Genomic DNA, 23,494 nt, shown 5'->3' with positions numbered 1-23,494 from the left:
ATGACATTGCATCATGTCCATTATATAAGCTATGTGAAGAAAGGCAGATACAAAAATTAGACGACAGGTGACAGTTTGAAAAGAATGGTGTGTGTGTGTGTGTGTGTGTGTTTGTATGAGCACACGTGCATGCATGTGCATGTGTAGCAGGTATGAATTCGTCCACAAACTATATGAGCAAGACGTATTTGATTCCTTTATTGCTTTGTAATCAATTTAATCCTGCCTCTGAGCTCTCACGCATCTGATGAAAATTTGTCCCCAGTTAGTTTTAGGGTTTTCCACTGCCCCCGGTTGTGCTGGGGTCCCCCGTCCATAGTTGCAAAACACTGCTGTTCTCCTGTGATTTTTTTTTCCCTTTTCTTTCTGAGACAGAGTTTTCCTTTTATGCCCAGGCCGGCTGGAGTGCAGTGGCACAATCTCCACTCACTGCAACCTCGTCTCTGGGTTCAAGCAATTCTCCCACCTCAGCCTCTGAGTAGCTGGGATTACAGGCGCACGCCACCACACCCGGCTAATTTTTGTATTTTTAGTAGAGACAGGTTTCACCATGTTGGCCAGGCTGGTCTTGAACTCCTGACCTCAGGCGATCCGCCCACCTCAGCCTCCCAAAGTGCTGGGATTACAGTGAACCACCATGCCTGGCTTTCCTGTGATTTTTCAATTCCACGGATACAGCCTTCTTCCACTCCACACAGTCCCTGGAAGCCCCCCATCTGGCTGGGGTACATGAATCAATCTTGGTGGCCGGGAGACTCGATTCCTCGGAGTCACCCTCTGCAGTATCACCCCAAAGTCCTGCCACCCCACCCCCCATTCTCACCTTTCCTTTCTCCCTTCTTCCCTAACTCGCTCCCTAACTCTCTCCCACCTGACCCCTCAGGACACAAAACTCTTGAATGAGTTTAAGGTTTTCAAGAGGAAGAAGTATATCAGCCTTGCTGAAATATTCAAATAAGGGGATATCAGCAACATGGAAACCAGACACTGGAAAATTCCCCCACTGGAACTCCTAGAAACGCTGAGCTTTCCAGAAATAAACAGGAAAAGGAAAGAGGAGCCAGCAGGTACCCAGTCCAGAGCTAAGACTTTATCCTGCTTGGGGACGCAAGAAGCACTGGTGAATAATGACACAGGGAGGCCGAGGGTAACTCTTGAAAAACTTATTTACAAAACTAATTTAGGATATACACAAATGAGATGGGACTAAAATACTGGATAACAATATATAAGATGGGAGGATGATGACCTGGTTCAAGATTTTAATGCCGTTGAATCGTTTAGGGGAAACTCCAGTGTGGGAGAGGGCCACACAAAGGTCGTCAGTACCAGGAGGTGGGATGGAAAATAGAACTCACCTGCAACTTCATTCTTCATAAAGAATCACCATAACGTTATGAGATGCTTCCATATATATCTATTTATATGTGCAGATTTTTTTTCTGACTCTCACTTCATGTGTTATTGCCCATATTTCCCCTCCATCTCCCTTTTCAGATGGAAATCCAGCTTTATCTAACCTCCTTTCCCTGTGGAAGAGGGACACTCAATGTTTATTATCATTATTATTTTGAGGCAGAGTCTTGCTCTGTCACTCAGGCTGATGTGCAGTGGTGAGATCTTGGCTCACTGCAACCTCCGCCTCCTGGGTTCAAGCAATTCTTGTGCTTCAGCCTCCTGAGTATCTGGGACTATGGGCGTGTACCACCTTGCCTGACTAATTTTTGTAATTTTTTTTTTTTTTTTTTAGTAGAGACAGGGTTTCACCATGTTTCCAGGTTGGTCTTGAACTCCTGGCCTCAAATGATCTGCCTGCCTCGGCCTCCCAAAGTGCTGTGATTACAGGCATGAGCCACTGCACACAGCCAACATTTATTATTTTAATAATTATCCTACATTTTGAACAGGTATATTTGATTATAAAATATAAAGTGAATTAACATCTTTATTCTTCTCCTAAATGATTCAGGTGCTATGGAGGATCTGCAACATGGCTACTGTAATGTTGAAAGAGGTCAGTGGGCCTAGAGCAAAATGCGGCACGGTAGGAAGAATGCTGTCCTTGAACCTGAAGCCTTCCCTCTGTCAGGAACAGCTCTGTGGCTCTGCAACGAGTCACTTTGCCTCTCTGGCAAGTTTCTTCATATGTAAAACAGCAGTGTTAGATATATTATCTCTAATGACTCCAAAAATTTGTTACCCTATAGTCTTGCTTTAACCCACCATGGTATTTTGGCTCTTGAATGACAACCCTGAGCCCCTACTCATGATGGACGTTGCACTATCCAGTATGGAGACCCCTATGTGCATGTGGCTATTTAAATTCAAATTAGTTTAAATGAACTAAAATTAAAATGTATTTCTCTGTTGCAGTAGCTGTGTTTCAGGAGCTCCACAGCACCTGCAGCCAGTGGCCATGTATGACACAGTGCAGTTAGAGCACTTCCACCATCACAGAAAGTTCTACTGGGCAGCTGCTCTAGGGCCTCCCCTCTCCAAGTATGGGCCACAAACCAGCAGCACCACATTACCTAGGAGCCTTTAGAAATGTATACTCCCAGGCCGGGCGTGGTGGCTCATGCCTGTAATCCCAGCACTTGGGGAGGCTGAGGTGGGCAGATCACCTGAGGTGAGGAGTTCGAGACCAGCCTGGCCAGCATGGTGAAACCCTGTCTCTACTAAAAATACAAAAATTAGCCAGGTGTGGTGGCAGGTGCCTGTAGTCCTAGCTCATCAGGAGGCTGAAACAGGAGAATCGCTTGAACTCGGGAGGTGGAGGTTGCAGTGAGCCAAGACTGTGCCACTGCACTCCAGCCTGGGCAACAAGAGTGAAACCCTGTCTCCAAAAAGAAAGAAAGAAGAAAGAAAGAAAACAAGAAAGAAATGTAGACTCTCGGGCCCTACCCCAGATCAGCTGAATCAGAATCTGAATTTTTAACAAGCTCCCCAGTCCCTCCTGCAGGTGTGGAGTTTGAGAAGCCCTGCTATAGGGAACATTCTCCACTGAGCAGATGACTGGAAGGACAGAGTGGTGGTTAGATGTGTGTCCTCAGTCAGATGCAGTGGCTCATGCCTGCAATCCCAGCACTTTGGGAGGCTGAGGCTGGAGGATCACTCGAGGCCAGGAGTTCAAGACCAGCCTGGGCAACATAGGAAGACCTCATCTTTACAAAAAATAAACAAAATTGGCTGGGCATGGTAATGTATGCCTGTGGCCCCAGCTACTTGGGAGGCTGAGGCAGGAGGATCGCTTGAGCCTGGGAGGTCAAGGATGCAGTGAGCTAAGATTGTGCCACTGCACTCCAGCCTGGGCAACAGAGTGAGACCTTGTCTCAAAAAAATGTGTAGGCCATGTTCTGTGTACGTGTAGCCTGGCTCTCTTAGCTGGGTCACCTTAGGCAAATTCCTTAACCCTTCTGAGCCCAAGTTTCCTTATTTGGAAAACAGTATCCAACTCACGGGAAAATATGAGGCCATAACAATATAAAACAATTATCACAGTGCCTCCATAACACACAGCAAGTGCTCTTTAACAGTTTTGTTGTTTTGGGGTTCTGTAGGGTTTCAGGTTTTTGCCAACCCCAAGCCTTCAGAGCCAATGCAGACAACCGGCCAAGAGCGGCTCTTCCTCTTTCTGCCACAGGGTGGCGCTGTGTCACAACGTCCTTTCCTCTCCCGCAGGCTTGGAGTTGGCTCCCCCGCAGGAAACCAGAATTTGAGATTTCCAACGTGTCTGTTTCCGATTACTAAGCACGACCGGGCAGCTCGGACACCGATCCAAGCATTCATCTGGCAGATAATAGGAAAACAGGCCTCAGCTTTGTATCCAGTTTGAATGCAAAAGTAAGGGTCGAACCAAGAGTTGAATAAGGACTGTGAAAGTGGTCACGGAAGCCAGAGACTCCTGTTGAAGGGCTGGGGGCAGGGAAGTTTCGGATTTTCTAAGTCAGCTGTGCAATGGCTTGTGTTCCTTGTTCCACATGTTCAAACTACAGCCCTTTGCTGGCCAAGGGTGTGTGTGTGTTGGTGGGGGTTGGGGGGGGGTATCTGGGTACGTGTGGATGTGTGGGTGTGTGTTTGTGTGTTTGAGAGAGAGAGAAGGAGAGAGGATTTTTAATTTTTTGACACAGGGTCTCTCTGTTGCCCAGGCTGCAGTGCAGTGGTGCAATCACAGCTCACTGCAGTCTCGCTCTCCCTGGCTCAAGCAGTCCTCCCATCTTAACCTCCTAACTGGGGCCACAGGCGTATGCTGCCATGGCAGGCTAATTTTTTATTTTTGATAGAGATGGGAGTCTCCCTTTGTTGCCCAGGCTGGTCTTAAACTCCTGTGCTCAAGGAATCCTCCCACCTTAGTCTCTCAAAGTGCAAGGATTGCAGGTATGACCCACTGTGCCTGGCTGGGCATTTTTAAGGAGTCAATTTCTGAAGTTTCTCAAACTTGAGCCTACATCAGTCACCTGGGGGGCCTGATTGCTGGGCCCTAGTCCCAGAATTTTCAATTCACTGGGAGGTCTAGCCTGCATGATTTACATTCCAAACAAGTTCCCAGGTGATGCTGAGGCTTCTGATCCAGGGACTGGCCCTCACTACCCTAAACTAAAAAGTTCAGCTGGACCAAATGAGATACTCCTAGTTCAAGAGAAGGACGTCGCTCCAAAGGAAGTTCCTCCAATCCCCCACCCATGCTGACACCCTCAGCACTCTCAGGAACCTCTTAATGCCCCCCTGGGCTATGTCAGGGGACTTGCCAGCCTGAAATTCCATGTGGACAGGAAAGGTGGCAGCGGGACCAGAAGCCAGGGTCATTCCCAAGTCGCAGTTCCTCCTTCCCTCCAGGCTCCTAATTCATAGCTCTTGCTCTGTCCTGAGAAGGGTGATCAAGACCCTCAAAACCCTGCTTAGTCCCACTTTTGGCACCAAACCTGCAGAGACCACTCTTTTTTGTCTGATGCCACCAGTCCAAAGCAGGGTCAGGTCCCCCTAGAAACAGGAGGAAACGGCAGGGGTCTGGATGATTCTGATGGGGGTACTGGACATTTCACAGGGAGGATAGACAACTCAGATGGGACCCCCACTGGTTGATACGGGCTGATTGAAACACTCATGACCAGAGAGAGAGAGTCCCAGGAACAAGGCTAGGTCCTCCTCTGAGTTCCTCGGGCACCCGGGCCTCTGCGTGTGTAGCACCGATCACATACTGCCTGGCCATGAGTCATGGGCTTTCTGCCATTCTTCAAAAAGAGTATGTGGCCCACTCAGGTTGTGCCAGGCTCTGCACCAAGCTTGAATGGGAGCCCACATCCTCACAATGGGGGAAAACATGCAGATGTCGAAGCACATCTCACAGCTATGTAGTGGGCATGTGTATGCAACTGCCAGGCTCTGGGCCTTCTTTGAGTTCCCCTAAAACCTAGTTTCCCAAGCAATGCAGTGGGGCTCACTGGTGGGCTGTGAGATGAGTAAGGGAGGCCAGAAGCTTACGGGGTTTTTTTGTTTCATTTTGTTTTTTGTTTTTTAGATGGAGTCTCCCTCCCATCACAGGCTGGAGTGGCATGATCTTGGTTCACTGTAACCTCTGCCTCCCGGGTTCAAGTGATTCTCCTTCCTCAGCCTCCCAAGTAGCTGGGATTATAGGCATGAGCCACCATGCCTGGCCTTTTTTTTTTTTTTTTTTTTTTTTTTTTCCATATTTAGTAGAGCCGGGGTTTTGCCGTGTTGGCCTGGCTGGTCTTGAACTCTTGACCTCAGGTGATCCTGTCTTGGCCACCCAAAGTGCTGAGATTACAGGCGTGAGCCACTGTGCCCAGCCCACTGGGTGTTTTTATTGCTTGTGTTCTACCACTTGGGCCCAGATTCCTGGCTCCATCCAGGGGCCCCACCCTACATCACCAACTTCAGTTCTTTCCCTTTACTAGGAAAAAGATTCAGCTGTCTTCCAAATTCTACCCCCAAACTCTGGAACTGGGGAAAGCTTACATAGTTTATATTGTAAAGGTCGACGAATACCAGTAAAGCCATTTTTAAAAAAATGTGTTCTTAGTGAAGCTAGTACTGCAAAATGGTGCAACTACTTTGAAAACAGTTATGCAGTTTCTTAAAATGATAAACATACACCCACTGTATAGCCCAGCCATTCCACTCCTAGGTATTTACTGCATTTACCCGAGATAATATATGCCCATAGAAAGACTTGTACATGAATGTTCATAGCAGCTTTACTAGTAATGGCTAAAAATTGAAAACAACCCAAATGTCCACCAAGTGAATGGATAAACAAATTGAGGTGTTTCCATTCAATGAAATACTCTCAGAAATTAGAAAGGAATGAACTATTGATACATTCAATGATATGGATGAATTGCAGAACCACTACACTGAGTAAAAGAAGCAATAAAAGGAATACACACTGTATGATTCCATTCAGACAAAATTCTAGAAAATGGGCCAAGTGTGGTGGTGTGCACCTGTGGTCTCAGCTACTGGAGAGGCTGAAGCAGGAGAATCACTTGAGCCCAGGAGGTCAAGGCTGTAGTGAGCTTTGATCATGCCACTGCACTCCAGCCTGGGTGACAGAGTGATACTCTGTCTCTGAAAAAAATACAAAATAAAAATAAAGGAAAAAGTGTAAGGTTCCTTTCCAATGACACAGCACAGCCTTGACCCTGTTCCCCAGAGCCGACTACTGTTAGCAGTTTACTGAGCAACCTCTCAGATTATTTCTTATGAATACAAACCAATTTAATAGAAGTTTTATTTTTGCAGAAACAGGTTTATACCATTCATAGAGTTCTGTAACTGCTTTTTTAAGAAATGATGCAAGGGCCTTGGAGAAACAAAGTTTAACTCCCATGCACACTTTAACATGATTATGCTATCCCCTCGCCACAGGTCTTGGAGGAAATTAGACTAAACCAAATCAGGTAGACACTCTTAAGAAAAATGCACAGCACCAGGCATGGTGGCTCGCACCTGTGATCCCAGCACTTTGGGAGGCTGAGATGGACAGATCACGAGGTCAGGAGTTCAAGACCAGCATGGTGAGACCCCGTCTCTACTAAAAATACAAAAATTAGCCAGGCGTGGTGGTGTGCACCTATAATCTCAGCTACTCAGGAGCCTGAGGCAGGAGAATCACTTGAACCCAGAGGTGAGGTTGCAGTGAGCTGAGATCGTACCACTGCACTCTAGCCTGGGCAACGGAGCAAGACTCCATCTCAAAAAAAAGAAAAGTGCACAGCTAAGCTGGGCATGGTGGCTCACACCTGTAATCCCAGCATTTTGGGAAGCTGAGGTAAGACGATCACTTGAGCCCAGGAGTTCGAGACCCTCCTGGGCAACAGAGCAAGACTCCGTCTCTTACTAAAGAATTAAAATCACTAAAAATTTAAAAATTAGTTTTAATTTTTAAAAATAAAGTTACTACTACTAAAAAATAAATTTTAAAAAATTTTAATACAATTAAAAATAAAAAAATTACTACTAAAAATTACACAATTAGCCAGGTGTGGTGGTGAGCACCTGTGGCCCCAGCTACTCAGAGGCTAAGGTGGGAGGGCCACTGAGTCCAGGAGTTTGAGGCTGCACTGAGCCATGTTCATGCCACTGCACTCCAACCTGGTGACACAGAAAGACCCTGGCTCAAAAAAATAAATACAAAAAAAGAAAAAATACGTAGCTAAATACCCAACTCCTGTTTCATAAGATTCATGCTAGGGATGCTATTGGATGTGCTGCCCAGAGGGCGACACAGATCTCCCCCTGGACTTGGAGGTGTGGGAATGTCTTCGGGCAAGCCATCAGCAGGGGCTGACTGGGGTCGGGGTGAGCAGAGTCTATGCCAATTTTGCAAGGTGAGAAATTAAGTTTTTATTAGCACAGCAGAATGTTTCAAGTCTGTTCTCTGGAAACCTAAGATGTACTTACTATGCCTTCACATAGAGTCTAAGTCATGTTCTCGTTATCGCTGGGAGTTGGTCGTGTGGTATGGACAGGGATTGGGCTCTGAAGTGTAGCAAAACGGAATCCCAGCTCTCACCCTTGCCAGCTGGGTGACCTTGGGCAAGTCACATGACCTTTCCCATTGGCTTCCACTGGCTTGTGGAGGTTCACACTGTAGCCGTATGTGCGGTGCCTGGTAATTCGTAGCCACTCAGTTGCCCCTAGGAAGCTGATTTTACTGGTCTCCTATTATTATCACTTCCTGCTGAGGTCATTGACCTCCAGTCTAAGAAAGATTAGATCCCTCTCTTGGGGGCTTCCTTGAGTGACTACTAAACAGGTTTTGCCAACAGTCTTCCCCTCCTGCAAAGGCAACTGGTGTCCCCTCTCAACTCTCTTTCCAGGTCAGCACCAGCAAATAGCTAAAACTTGCTGTGAAATCTTGGCTCACAGGGCCGGTATTGATTTTGTTCCTGAAGCCTTTCAAGTAGCCGCTCCCCTATGATCTCCCTGCAATGCCCCTTAAAACCCCAGCAGCTTCCCTAAACAGCTACTGGGGACATGTGTGCTTCTAGAAAGAAACCCAGACCTCTGGGCCACTGTCTTTATCTTGAAGCCCCAAGGTCTCAGAGCTCAGCATGTTTCCCAGGTCATTTAGCAGCCACGCAGATAATGGGTAAGGAGGGAGGCTCAGGCCTCATCACCTTCCTCTCAACCATCAGTTCACAGATATTGATCACGTTCTGCTACGTGCAGGGGAACCACACACAATGCTCCCATGACCTCTGATGTCCCAGTGCTGCTTGTTGGCGAGGGTATTGGTAAACAAAGGAAAGGCAACCCTAGCAGGGTCCCTGCCTCCATTCTTGCCAAAATTTAATCCAGGTCAATTTTTCCGGCCCAGCGCACCCTTTAACTTTGTTGCTGAACTGTTTGCTAGTCCTGGTGGCTCAGTGAGGACTGGGGAAGGCCGATGGCCCGGCTGAGACCCTGCAGCTCAGTTCCTGCCGCGGACTCAGCACTAACCAGGTGCGTGGCCTTCAGACATCTCACTTACCTCTCAGTGCTGTTTTCACATATCATTTTCTAAGTTTTGTGGAAATAAGACCACAGGCCAAAACGCCACACTAAACTAACAGAGAAACCTCTTCCAGAAGTTTCTGTAGCAGCCCACACACTAGTGGTGATGGTGAGTGGATTCTCCTTTGCAAACCAGGTGCTTATGAGTTAAGAGCTGCCTATATCTAGAAGGGTTTTTTGTTTTTTTTTATTTTTGAGATAGGGTTTCCCTTTGTTGCCCAGGCTGGAGTGCAGTGGCACGATCTCAGCTCACTGCAACTTCTGCCTCCCAGGTTCAAGCGATTCTCCCACCTCAGTTCCAAGTAGCTGGGATTACAGGCACACAGCACCACACACAACTAATTTTTGTATTTTTAGTAGAGACAGTATTTCACCATAAATGATCAGGCTGGTCTTGAGCTCCCAACCTCAGGTGATCTTCCTGCCTCAGCCTCCCAAAGTGCTGGAATTACAGATGTCAGCCACCGTGCCTGGCCTCTAGAAGGGTTTTAACACAGATAGTTGGAACAAAAGGGTATTTCCATCCTCCGGGGACCTGTCTAGACATGAAGTCTAACTGTGAGAAGACAGAAGATATTCAGAGGAGGTGGGTCATTCTGGGGGTCAGACCCACAGGTGGGGATAGGGAAGAAGATGTGATCATCCTTAGCAACCTACATACAACCACAGAAACCAGTGCTGGCTGACTCAGGCAGAAAAGGAACTTAGTGAGAGAATACTGGGTAGTCGCACAATGGTTGGAAGACAGACTGTGTCTGCAAAATGGGGAAGGTGGAGGGAGGTCGTGGGACCAGAGTGCTTGTCGCAACCTGGAGGTAGCTTGTTCTGGTATCACTGGGTCTGAAGTCTGAGGTGAGTGCCTCCAACCAGCCAAGCCCTAACCTCAGGGAAGTTAGGGGTCTATGCCTACCACAAAGTAGACTTTGCCTCTTACCATGTTGAATGAGGTGGTCCCAAACTCAGGAAGTGGGGTCAGGGCTGGGTGGCCAAAAATTCAACAAATGTCCCAGAGTGGAAGGCCAGCCAATTAGTCCCTGAAACTGTGCTTACTGATGAGTGGAAACTATTCATGGGGCAACTGCAGCTCCAGCCCACAGCAACAGATCTCCAAGAAGACAGCAACGGTGGCTCTCAGAGGAAGCTTCGTCTCATGACCCTCTGTTGCAGACAGTGTTGGCAAGGTCTGAAGACATTCTGGGTTGTCACATCTTGGGAGGGGGCTACTGGCATCCAGTGGGTAGAGGCCAAGGGTGCTGCTAAACATTCTGCAATGCCCAGGATAGACACATGCCCCCAATGAGGAATTATCCCACCAAAATGTCAACAGTGCTGAGGCTGAGAATCCCTGATTTATTCAGAGGTCCTCACAGGTTAGCTCACCAGGCACGTCTGCAGAGAAAACAACAGCCTGGACATGTGGCCCAAATTTTGGGGGAGGCCCATTCTTGTAGCAGGGACAGGGGAAATGAGCTGTGTTTGGAAAGGGCAAGGTAGGAACCCCATCTTAAGTGCCCCAAGCTTCTGGGCAGGTTATGATGACTGAGCCTCAGGAGCAAGGACTGCATAGGTATGTGCTTACAACCTGAACTCCCATTCAAGATACTGAAACAGGCAGACACTGGGGATACAGAACAAAGGCCCAAGAGTCTGTGGTTGGCTGGGACCAGAGATGGAATGCTGTGGTGGTACGGTTTAGCTCTGTGTCCCCACCCAAATCTCATCTCAAATTGTAATCCCCACATGTTGAGGGCGGGGACTGGTGGGAGTTTACCACCATGATCCAATCACCAGTCTCAATTAGCTCTTCATAGCAGTGTGAGAATGAACTAATAGAGAAAATTGATACTGAGAGTTGGGTACTGCTACAAAAATACCTGAAAATATGGAAGTGACTTTGGAATTGGGTAACAGGCAAGGGTTGGAACAGTTTGGAGGGTTCAGAAGAAGACAGGAAGATGTGGGAAAGTCTGGAACTTCCTAGAGTTGTGTTGAATGGTTTTGACCAAAATGCTGATAGTGATATGGACAATGAAGTCCAGGCTGAGGTAGTCTCAGATGGAGATGAGAAATTTATTGAGAACTAGAGTAAAGGTCACCCTTGTGATGCTTTAGTAAAGGGACTTTACCCTTGCCCTAGAGATCTGTGGGACTTTAAATTTGAAAGTGATGATTTAGGATATCTGGTGGAAGAAATTTCTAAGAAGCAAAGCATTCAAGATGTGACTTGGCGGTTTCTAAAAGTGTATACTCATTTGCATAGAGAAAAAGATGGCTTGAAATTAAAACTTAAATTTAAAAGTGAAGCAGAGCATAAAAGTTTGGAAAATCTGTAGCCTGACCATGCAGCAGAAAAGAAAAACCCATTATCTGGGGAGAATTTCAAGCCAGATACAGAAATTTGCATAGGTAAAGAGGAGCCAAATGTGAATTGCCAAACAATGGGGAAAATGTCTCCAGGGCAGGTCAGAGACCTTCATAGCAGCCCCTCATATCATAGGTCCAGAGCTCTAGGAGAAAAAATGGTTTCAGGGGCCAGGCCCAGGACCCAGCTGCTCTGTACAGCCTTGGGACACACATGGGACCCCACCTCTTACATAAGCATGGCCTGGATGTGAGACATGGAGTCAAAGAAGATTATTTTGGAGCTTTAAGATTTAATCAGCTGGGCACAGTGGCTCACACCTGTAATCCCAGCACTTTGGGAGGCCAAGGCGGTGGATCACTTGAGCTCACAAGTTTAAGACCAGCCTGGGAAACATGGCAAAACCCTGTCTCTATTTAAAAAAAAAGCCAGGCGCGGTGGCTCAAGCCTGTAATCCCAGCACTTTGGGAGGTTGAGGAGGGTGGATCACGAGGTCAAGAGATCGAGACCATCCTGGTCAACATGGTGAAACCCCGTCTCTACTAAAAATACAGAAAAATTAGTTGGGCATGGTGGCACGTGCCTGTAATCCCAGCTACTCAGGAGGCTGAGGCAGGGGAATTGCCTGAACCCAGGAGGTGGAGGTTGCGGTGAGCCGAGATCGTGCCATTGCACTCCAGCCTGGGTAACAAGAGCGAAACTCCGTCTCAAAAAAAAAAAAAAAAATTGGCCAAGTGTGGTGTCTCATGCTCGTAATCCCAGCACTTTGGGAGGCTGAGGCAGGTGGATCACAAAGTCAGGAGTTCAAGACCAGCCTGGAGATGGTGAAACCCCATCTCTACTAAAAATAAAATTTTAAAAAAAGTTAGCCAGGCGTGGTGGTGGGTGCCTGTAGTCCCAGCTACTCGGGAGGCTAAGGCAGGAGAATCACTTGAACCCAACAGGTGGAGGTTGCAGTGAGCCAAGATCACACCACTGCACTCCAGTCTGGGCAATGGAGCAAGACTCTGTCTCAAAAAAAAAAAAAAAAATAGCTGGGTGTGGTAGCGTGCACCTGTGGTCCCAGCTACTTGGGAGGCTGAGGTAGGAGGATGGCTTGAGCCCTGGAGGCAAAGACTGTGAGCCAAGGTTGTGCCAGCCTAGGCTGCACTCCAGCCTAGGTGACGGAACCAGACCTTGTCTCAGGAAAAAAAAAAAAAAAAGATTTAATGACTGTCCTGGCGGGTTTCAAACTTGTGTGGGGCCTGTAGCACTTTTGTTTGGCCAATTTTCCCCATTTGGAATGGGCGCATTTATCCAATGCCTGTACCACCATTTTATCTTGGAAGTAACTAACTTGTTTTTGATTTTACAGGCTCATAGGTGAATAGGACTGGCCTTGTCTCTGATGAGACTTTGGACTTGGACTTTGAGTTAATGCTGGAATGAGTTAAGACTTGGGGGCACTGTTGGGAAGCCCTGATTGGTTTTGAAATGTGAGAAGGATATGTGATTTGGGGAGATCTAGGGGCAGAATTATGTTGTTTAACTGTGTCCCCACCCAAATCTCTTGTTGAATTTGTAATTCCCAGTGTTGAGGGAAAGATCTGGTGGGAGGTAATTGGATTATAGGGGCAGTTTCCCCTTGCTGTTCTTGTGATTGTGAGTTCTCATGAGATCTGACGGTTTAAGTATGTGGGACGACACCCTTCATGCTCTCGCTCTCTCCTGCTCTGCCATGGTAAGATGTACCTGATTGCCTTTCACCTTCTGCCATGATTGTAAGTATCCTGAGGCCTCCCAGCCATGCTTCCTGTCAAGCCTGTGGAACTGTGAGTCAATTAAACCTCTTTTCTTCATAAAGTACCTAGCCTCGGGTACTTCTTTATGGCAGTGTGAGAATGGACTAATACATGTGACTTCAGCTCTAGGGAGGACAGGCAAAAGGGGTGAGGAGCCAGGAACTGCTGGTTTCCAGTTAGACCTTAAAACCAACCACAGTCAGTCCTTGGGTCCAGCCTCCCCAGTTGGTTTGTCCTTTCCTTAGACAGATGATGGGGGGTGGGGCAAGGGGGACAAATCAAGATCTCAAGGGAGGCAGAAATTTGTATAACTAGGAAGCAAGACAAGTATCTACTTGTTTTCATAATGCCATGGGCCAAAACTAAAGCTCTGCATGATATTCTTGGTTGGTGGGTTGTTTTTGGTTTTGTTTTAATTTTTAGAGAGATGAGGTTTCACTACGTTGCTGAGGGTGGTCTCGAAAATTCCTGGGCTCAAGCAATTCTCCTTCCTCGACCTCCCAAAATTCTAGGATTACAGGCATGAGCCACCCCAACCAGCCTGGGATATTTTTTTAGAAGTATCAAGAAACCTGATATAAACCATGTATCCAAGTTCTGTCTGATTTTCCATAGACCCCCCAGAAGGGCTAATTTTCCGTGTTGGTAAAATGCTTTGGCTTTTGCAAAACACTTTCCGGGCACTTAGCATCTCAGCAACCCTGTGAGGTGGGCATTAACAATACCATTTGACAGGCAAGGAAACTGAGGCTTGAAAAGGCCAGGCAGCTCACCCACAGCTACAGGGATAGCTAGTGCCTCAACTCTTCCTTGCCTTTCTTCTTTTGTAGGAACCATTTATGTCAGTTCCAAGGGACATTTGAAAACTCCTGACCCCAAGTGATCCACCCACCTCAGTCTCCCAAAGTGCTGGGATTACAGGCATGAGCCACCATGCCTGGCCTCTGTATACATTCCCCCCACCCTCCAGAAACATGGTCTTGCTAAGACTCTGGGTACAGTGGCACAATCATAGCTCACTGCAGCCTCAAACTCGTGAGCCACCACACCTGGCTATTTCTTATATTTAGTTATTTGTTATAGTTATTCTACTTGCCTGAATACCCTGCTCCTTTTGGGTTTTAGGTTTTTCATTGTTCAGGGAAATCTGGTGCTATTTCCAGTAGTACCTACCTCGTGAAATGCTCCATACATCTCAGGGGATTCTAGCCCAAGATTAGGAAAGAAAATTGGCAGATAGGGGATTGCTGCTGGAGGAAACGACAGCAGCAAGGAATGACAGTTATTAGTCTGACAGTGAGAGAGGCAGTGTGACCTGGGCGCTTTTCCTCTCTTGCTACTTTACATTGTGGTGAGCCTGCTCTCTTCTTGGCCGCCTTCTCCCACTCGGGTTTGGCACAATTTCCCCTTTGGGAAAAACCACCTCTTGGCAGCCATCTACTTATAATTTCTCTCACATGGCCAGGAGCTCATTGGAGGCCGCTCTTCTCTGGGAAATGCCCTCTTCAGCAGCCTTGACGCGTGTGGGGAGAAAGCCTCAGGAATTGGCTTCCCCTTAAGGAATCATGGACCGTCCTTCTCTTCACTTAACTAAATTGCTGCTAACTGCCATTGTGGACATTTGCTTGTTTTATTTTATCATCTTTTTGAGACATATTTCTTTTTAGTCCTAGACTTATAGTTAAACTAATATATAACTTGTTTGGAATTCTTAATAATCCACTCAAGCCTGCTCAAGAGGCACATATTTTAGCACTGGAAAATATTTACATGTGTCTTCATGGTTTCTTATTCCAGATACAACTATAAAATAATAAACCACAACAAATATATTCCAAACAGTAATTGTATATTTATTCATATCAGATCCCTTTAAGCTATTTCACTAGTTTAGGGGTATCTAAGGAATATGGTGACATGCATTTCCTATCCAAGTCAACTGGGTTCCCTTTTTTGCAGCTGACATTTCTAAGAGTGGAGACTCTCAATCTGCAAAAGTCATTTTGTAATAGCTTTCTTGAAGTACAACTGGCATACAACAAACTATATATATTTGACAGGTTTTGACATATTTATACACCTGTGAAACCATCACCACAATCAAGATAAGATATCCATCACCCCAAAAAGTTTTCTCAAGCCCATTTGTAATTTCTCACTCCTGCCCTTTTTCACTTTCTCCTCCTCATTCCTCAGCCAATAACTGACCTTCCTACTGTCACCATAAATCAGTTTGCATTTTCTAGAATTTTATATAAATGAAATTAAGCCATACATCCTATTTTCCCTGGCTTCATTCACTCAGTAGAATTTTGTGATTCATCCATGTTGTGTTGTATCAATAGTTCATTTCTTTTTGTTATTGAGGACTACGTCCACTGTATGAATACAATGCAATTTGTTTATCTATCCATGTCCCTGTTAAGGGACATTTGTCTTGTTTCCAGTTTGGGGGCCATTATAGATAATGCTGCTGTGAACATTTGTGTACAAATCTTTGTGTGGACCTATGCTTTCTTGTCTTTTGGGTAAATACCTAGGTGTGGAATAGTTGCATCTTATGGTAGGTGTTTATCTAGCGCAGGCGTCCCCAAACTACGGCCCCTGCGGGCCGCACGCTGCCCCCTGAGGCCATTTATCCGCCCCCCCCCCCCCGCCCCGCGGCACTTCAGGAAGGGGCACCTCTTTCATTGGTGGTCAGTGAGAGGAAAACAGTATGTGGCGGCCCTCCAACGGTCTGAGGGACAGTGAACTGGCCCCCTGTGTAGAAAGTTTGGGGACACCTGATCTAGCATATTAAGAAAGTGCCAAAACATGAAAAACAAAAAAGAAATGGTAAATTGTTCTTTCAAATGTTTTCCATTCCCACTAGCAGTGTATGAGAGATCTGATTTCTTCATATTCTTGCCAAAATTTGGGATGATCAGTCTTTTTAACTTTCGACATTGTAATATATGCATAGTGGTATATTGTGGTTTTAATTAGCATTTCCTTTATAACTAATGATATTGAGCATCTTCTCATGAGTTTATTTGCTGTCTGTATATCATCTTTGGTGAAATGTTGAATTAAATCTTTGCAAAAGTAAAATTTTGCACAGTTCGGTGTCCTGTGTGATTTGTCAAACATCACAATGCAGTGACCTGCTACTGCCTGACAGTGATTTAACCCCTCTAAGTGTGCAGTCAAAATCCCAGCATCAGTAAAGGCTAGCATTTATGAGGAGCACATTACATGCCATTGCCTGCTCTCAGTGTTTTATGCGTACTAACTCAGTTATTCCTTACAACATCTCACTTTTTGGGTGAGAAAACAGTGACCCAGAGAAATCAAGCAACTTGCCCCAAATCACACAGCTAGTTCAGTGGTGGAACTGGGGCTCACAGCGGTCTGAGAAGTGGGAGAGAAGAATATAAAGAAGCATTGGTCTGCAATTGAGAGTTCATCTGCAAAGGAGAGTTTTCTACATCCTGTGTGCAGAAGGCAGATAGATAGTGGAATTGATCTGGAGTTGAGAATTTTGCCAAGTGCAGAGGACCACAGGGTATGATATCGACCAAGTTATTTGAAGTGACTGATTAGGTGATCTTAGCTAGCTAGAGAAGGAAGACAGAAAAAAGAAAGAGGAGCAATGGAGGGATCAGAGGGCTCCAGGAGACTGGAGGGCCGTGTCGGGCAAGAGAGTGCTGCAAATATGGATGATTTTGGCTAAAGTGAGTTGTAAGAACTTGGGAATTCAGAGGTGACAGGACTCCTGGTACTGATGGGTTCAGGCACAAGGAGGTTGGATGATGGCAATCAGGAAAGGGAGGGTAGTGTCACTGAATAGCTCGAGTCCCAAAGAGATAGTCATTTAATTTTTTTCTAGAGAAAAATAGTTTCAATGCATTCAGACTTCTGTTTCTTTTCTTTTTTTTTTTTTTTTTGAGATGGAGTTTCACTCTTGTTACCCAGGCTGGAGTGCAATGGTGCGATCTCAGCTCACCGCAACCTCCACCTCCTGGGTTCAAGCAATTCTCCTGCCTCAGCCTCCTGAGTAGCTGGGATTACAGGCACGTGCCACCATGCCCAGCTAATTTTTTGTATTTTTAGTAGAGACGGGGTTTCACCATGTTGACCAGGATGGTCTCGATCTCTTGACCTCATGATCTATCCACCTCGGCCTCCAAAAGTGCTGGGATTACAGGCTTGAGCCACCGCGCCCGGCCTTATCTTCTGTTTCTTATTCACGTTTTTAAATTTTATTTTAATTAATTAATTAATTAATTTAGTAAGATGGAGTCTCACTCTCTTGCCCAGGCTGGAGAGCAGTGGCACAATCTCAGCTCACTGCAACCTCTACCTGCTGGGTCCAAGCAATTCTCCTGCCTCAGTCTCCTGAGTAGCTGGGACTATGGGTGTGTGCCACCACGCCCAGCTAATTTTTTGTATTTTTAGTAGAGACAGGGTTCCACCATGCTGGTCAACACCAGGCTGGTTTTGAACTCCTGACCTCGTGATCCGCTGGCCTGGGCCTCTCCCAAAGTGCTGGGATTACAGGTGTGAGCCACCGTGCCTGGCCACTCGCATGTCATTTTTTACTGAATGAAATCTATCAATATCCTCCTTTAGGGTTTTGGGTGATATTTCAGGGTGATCAATCATCCCCGTTTGCATGGAACTGTTCAGTCTTAGCACTGAAAGTCTCACATCCTGGGAAACTCCTCAGTCCCGGGCAAATCAGAACAGCTGATCACCCTAGAAGCCATAGATTCTCTAGCTTCAAAAATTACCAATAGTCTCACAACCAGTTCTTTCATTCTCGTCCTTCCTCTCTTGCTGAATTATTATCCAAAATACAAAAGAAGAAACTCACAGACTGGTAGGAACCTACATCTTCAATCCTAACCCCCATTACCTGCTTCGGGTATCCAACACTCTAACCAAATGGACTTAATTAAACATGACTCCCCAAACACACCCACCCCAGGTGTCTCAGTCACTCTGTGCTGTTATACATGACTCTATGTTGGGTGGCTTAGACAACAGAGATTTATTTCTCACTATCCTGGAGGCCAAGAAGTCTGAGATCAGGGCACCAGCATTGTTGGCGCTGGTAAGGGACCTCTTCCTGGTTGCTGATGACCATTTTTTGTGTGTGTCCTCATGGCAGAGAGGATAGAAAGCAAGCTCTCTCCTGTCTTTTCATGAAGACACTAATCCTGTTCATGAGAGATTCACCCTCATGGCCTAATTATCTTCCAAAGGCCAGACTACCTAACACCATCACTCGGGTGACTGGGCTTCAACAAGTGGATTGGGAGCAGGGGGAGGCACTAGCATCCAGTCTCTCTATCTCAGGCCTCTGCTCATGGTCTTCTCCTTCCCTGAATTGTCTCTCCCTTCCCAGCCTGCCTACCTCCCATTCTTCCTTTCAGACCTTCCTTTGAAGCAACCTGGTCCAGGAAGGCTTTGCAACCTGAAGTCTTCCTCCTCAGATATTTATAGCTCTTTGAGCTCCTCCATTAATTATAACAAGGTGGTACGTGATAGACCATCTGATACCAGCTGGCTCAAACAAACAAATGAAAAGCAGCCTACCTTTGGAAGATAGATCCACATTCAGGCATAGTTGGATTACAGGAGCTGAGCAAAGCCATCCAGATTCTGTGTCTCTTCCTCCATCTCTCAACTCTAGGTTACCTCTCTCCTTGGGGAGTCCCTCCCTTCACAGCTATAAGAGCATCCACAGCTTCTTGGGCTACAATATTTCAGGGCATGGGAAAAGAAGAGGGGTCATTGTATCAACATCTCCAGAGGCTTGAAAATACCACTAACTGGACCACTTTATTCCATCACTGTGGTCAGGAGGTTGTGCAGGGCCATGAGGCTGCACAGGTGGTTGTTATGCGTTGCGTGATACCAACAGGTGCCATTCACATAGTCTGCAACTCAGCTATGGGACTGAGCACACCCCTTTACCTCTCTGGGTCTCAGTTTCACGAACCAGATAAAAGTGGCAAATACAAGGTCCCCTTTAGTCCTATAGATCTACCATTCCATCATTCTGTGACCTCCTCTGTTGAAATAGTATTTTAACGGTTTGGCTATCTTTCCATGAAGAGCTCTTAAACTCTCTTTTTATCTGTGTTCATCCCCTTCCAGAAAAGAAAAGCCCAAAGAAATTAAGATGTAAAAATCGTACATTGAGAAAATTCTCAGTTCCATGTGACCACTGGTTTTATCTATTTGGGTGGACAAGTTAAAACGTGATCGCCATTTGCTGAGCGTTTGTTACATACTTGCTTCTAAACATTCCTTGTATGTTACATTGTCTAGTTTCTTCTGGTGACCGCAGTGGACTAGATGGTACTGTACCTGTTGTTCCCATTTTATAGACAAGAAAATCAGCCCTGGAAAGTTGCTCAGGGTGCATGTTTACTAAATGATGCCATCTGGATTTGAACATATGTTTGCTGGGCTTCACATTTCTCTCTGAACCAACATTGTCACTCATTTGTCAGAGTCTCTGCTGGAGTTCATCTAGTCTTACCTGGGGCCTCCAGCCCAAGGGAGTAATGCACTTGCTGGTTCACAGGAAAGTGAGTGTTTTTAAAAGGAAGGTTCAATTTTCATATAATTAATAGTTATAAATAATAACAATTTTACATCTGGAAATTTTCATCTTCTGGCAAAAGTATAGAAAGTAAAATTCATTAAAATGCTCTTGGCAAGTGGGGACACACAGACAAGAGAGGTGCTTCTTCATGTATCAGAACCTTGGGTCAGGGATGACCTTTGAGATTTGTATGTTGATCTAAAGAAACTGTTTTTTAAAAATTTGAAAAGCACAGATCTATACAATAATTGGCAGGTCTTATTTCAGTCAGTATCTGTTTCAGTTCAGCCTCTACTTTGTTGCCCAGGGCTGCGTGTGTGGCACTAACCTTTCCCAGGTAGTGCTGGTGGACCAGGAGAGCAGGCTGGATATTGCAGGGGAGCCCTGGCTCTCCAGACAGCAGCATCTATGTCATGACTCAGGCAGCCTCTCTTCCAAGCCTGGCTTCCTGGATCTTTGTCCAACCCTAACATGTGATGGGAGGTACAAAATGCAAAAATAACCAGAGACCTAACTGGGTTGCTGCTGGAGACAAGGGCTTTTTCATATGAAAACAGCCCATTAAGGAAAGAACACCACACAAGCTGACAGGCGACTGTTCCCACAGGAAGGTGGAACCAAGGTGGTCCCTGCTTGTTCATGCATGGGGGGGTACCATATCTTGGTGTTGCCAGAGTAATAAATAAATGTTCTTATATTCCAGTGAGTTTCCTATTGGAATAATTCACTGACCTGTTTATTTGCAGGCCCAGATTCTTCTGTTAAAAATGGAGACTTCATTTTGTCCTTGGCTTGAACTGGTGCTCAGTACCCACAAGTCCTACGTGATTCTGTCTACAAACTCGGTGGCAGTTGTTGGTGTTGTCTACCAAGTGCTTTTAGTACTCCACCTGGAACATGAGAGGATTAAACTTCCTTCCCCTTGAAGTTAGGTGTGGCCACATCATTTGCATTGGTGAGCGAAGGCAAATGGAGCTGAGGTGTGTCACTGCCAGGCAGGAGCTGGTGCAAGATTCATTCATCTTTCTCATTCTGGCAAAGCAACCAGCAGCACCTGAGGTGGGGCAGCTCCATCAGCTTAGTAGAGATGGGGTCAGTCTGGTTTCAGTTTCTCTGCAGGGCTGGGGCAGGCCAGCTGGACCAGGCCATGGGTGAAGTGGGCGGGCTCTGACCAGGGTGCCAGGGATGCAATCCTGGGTGCTCATGCCCTGCCTCCTGCTTCGCCCTTGGCTGTTTTCTCCTACAACCTAGCAGTTGATAACTCTCTCCCATGACAAAAAGTCTGGGCCTGGGTGGTTCCACCGTCAGTTTAGTGACCCAGTAACGTCATCAAGGACTCTGGCTTTTTATTTTTACTTTTTATTTTTTGAGATGTTGTTTAGTTCTTGTTGCCCAGGCTGTAATGCAATGGCACGATCTCGGATCTCTGCAACCTTGGCCTCCCGGGTTTAAGCAAGTCTCCTGCCTCAGCCTCCCAAGTAGCTGAGATTATAGGCATGTGCCACTATGCCCAGCTAATTTTGTATTTTTAATAGAGATAGGCTTTCACCATGTTGGTCAGGCTGGTCTTGAGCTCTTGACCTTAGGTGATGCGCCCGTCTCAGCCTCCCAAAGTGCTGGGATTACAGGTGTGAGCCACCACACCCAGCCCCTGGCTTTTTATTTTAATTAATTAATTAATTAATTAATTCAATAAATATTTGTTGAATACCTACTAGGTACCAGGTACTGTTCTAGGTGCTGAGGAATGGACCAGGGTGCCACTCTCTGGAAGCTCACATTTGTGCATATGTGTGAGAGTGAGTGCGGGTGAGCATGTGAGTGAGACAGTGTGAGTGTGTGCGTGTATCAGGGAGCATGAGTGCATATGACTGTGAGAGTTTGTGTGTGTGTGTGTGTGTGTGTGTGTGTGTGCGTGTGAGCATGAGGAAGTGTAAGAGTATGTGTGTGAGAGAATAAATAAGTCCTTAAAGTGTGAGGTGCTAATATGTGTTCTGAAAAGCAATAAGGCGGGAAAACGGAACAGAGTGATGAAGAAGGGGGTGCCTTAGAAAGAGGGTGGTCAGAGACTGCTTCTCCAAGGAGGCAACATTGACACAGGGAGCTGAAGCAAAGGGGTGAACAGGCCAGGTGTCTGGGCTGAGAGCACCCCAGGCAAAGCGGAACAGCCAGAGCAGAGGCCATGAGGTGGGAGTGTGCTGGAAACACTGAAGGATCAACAAGGAAGCCAGAGGTGGGCTTGGAGGGAAGGAGGAAGGGGGAGAGTAAAAGGATGAGATCAAAAAGGCAGCGGGGAGTCAGATCACCTGGGGCTTTATGGACTTGAAATTGTATTCTTGGAGAGAGAGGAAGCCATCTGAGGGTTTTGAGAGAGGAGCAATGAGTTCTGACTTCTGAACAGAGTCATCTCACTACTGTGCACAGAACAGCCCGAGGGACCCCAACCATCCTCTGCTCCGCCATCCTCAGTGTTTACCTTTAGACTTGTGTCCTCATGGTCGCAGGATGGTTGTCATGGCTCCAAATGTGACATGTACAACTCATTCACCTCCAGGCTGCTGAGATCTGCAGATAAATCAGAGCACACCACAGGCTTATATTGCTGTGAATTCACTGACCCCAGCCTCACCAGGCTCTCAGCATTGCCTGGAAAACCTCCTCTATTTCCCTGGCAAGATTTTGCCCTTTCTCTACAGCAGCTATTTCCAATTATCATCATTTTCTTCAAACCTGCAATACTGCTACTCTCCTCTCAGTAGATGGCCAACCTCTTATTTCACAGAAAAAACAGACACCATTAGGTGTAAATCTCCTCAGCTGCCACCAAACCTATCATGGGGATCTTGTCAGCATCTGCCCCATCCCTCCTACTTCCTCAGTGAGAGGAGTCCCTGGTAGGTATAAAGGCAGTTTGTCCTGGGCTCCCCCCACCCCCTGTCCCCACATTCTCAGGGATGCATCCTATTGGTCACTTCTTGCTCTCCTGTGTTTTCAACATTTCCCTTCTCTACTGGCTTCTTCCTGTCTTTTCCCCAGTCTTAAAAAGAAATAGGCCGGGAGTGGTGGCTCACGCCTGTAATCCCAGCACTTTGGGAGGCCGAGGCAGACCTGGATCAGGTCAAGAGATCCAGACCATCCTGGCCAACATGGAGAAACCCCGTCTCTACTAAAAATACAAAAATTGCTGGGTGTGGTGGCACACGCCTGTAATCCCAGCTACTCGGGAAGCTGTGGCAGGAGAATCGCTTGAACCCAGGAGTTTGCAGCAAGCAGAGATCGTGCCACTGCACTCCAGCCTGGTAACAGAGCAAGACTGAGTCTAAAAAATAAATAAATAAACAAACAAATGCTAAATTAGAGACACCAAGCACAAAAGGTCAACACTGTAGGAGTCCATTTATTTTTATTTTCAATATATATTTTTTGAATTTTAGTAGAGATGAGGTCTTGCTATGTTGCCCAGGCTGGTCTTGAACTCCTGAGGTTAAGCAATCTTCCCACCTCAACCTCCCTAACTGCTGGAATTATAGGTGTGACCCACCACACCTGGCCAGGATTTCATTTATATGAAATATTCAGCACAGGTAAATCCATAAAGAGAGCAGATTAGTGGTTGCTTAGGGCTGAGGGGAAGGGAAATGGGACTGGGAAGTGACTGCTTATTGAGTATGGAATCTTTTTTGCAGGTGATGAAAATGTTTTGGAACTAGAGAGAAGCAATGGCTGTACAACACT

General features: G+C 46.3%; 1 long non-coding RNA gene across 4 annotated transcripts in view; it reads right to left on the bottom strand.

Moving 5' to 3' along the window:
- Nucleotides 1-23,494, bottom strand: part of LOC104650542 (uncharacterized) — an 88,233-nt gene that overhangs the window by 16,340 nt on the left and 48,399 nt on the right. For 2 of the 4 annotated variants that reach the window (XR_012517621.1, XR_012517622.1), the window contains exons 4-6: nt 22,236-22,324; nt 20,492-20,649; nt 18,742-18,901 (exon numbers count right to left, since the gene is read on the bottom strand). This is a non-coding gene — a long non-coding RNA (uncharacterized LOC104650542). Of the gene's footprint in view, nt 1-614; nt 1,530-3,292; nt 3,790-18,741; nt 18,902-20,491; nt 20,650-22,235; nt 22,325-23,494 lie in introns of those variants that run through there. The other 2 variants (XR_012517623.1, XR_012517624.1) reach the window with 2 other exon arrangements.

This window comes from Saimiri boliviensis, chromosome 1 (genome assembly GCF_048565385.1).
Source record: "Saimiri boliviensis isolate mSaiBol1 chromosome 1, mSaiBol1.pri, whole genome shotgun sequence".
In the NCBI taxonomy this organism is placed as follows: Eukaryota; Metazoa; Chordata; class Mammalia; order Primates; family Cebidae; genus Saimiri; species Saimiri boliviensis.
The sequence above is the reverse complement of the archived record's forward strand: the minus strand, read 5'-3'. Positions and strand labels throughout refer to the sequence as shown.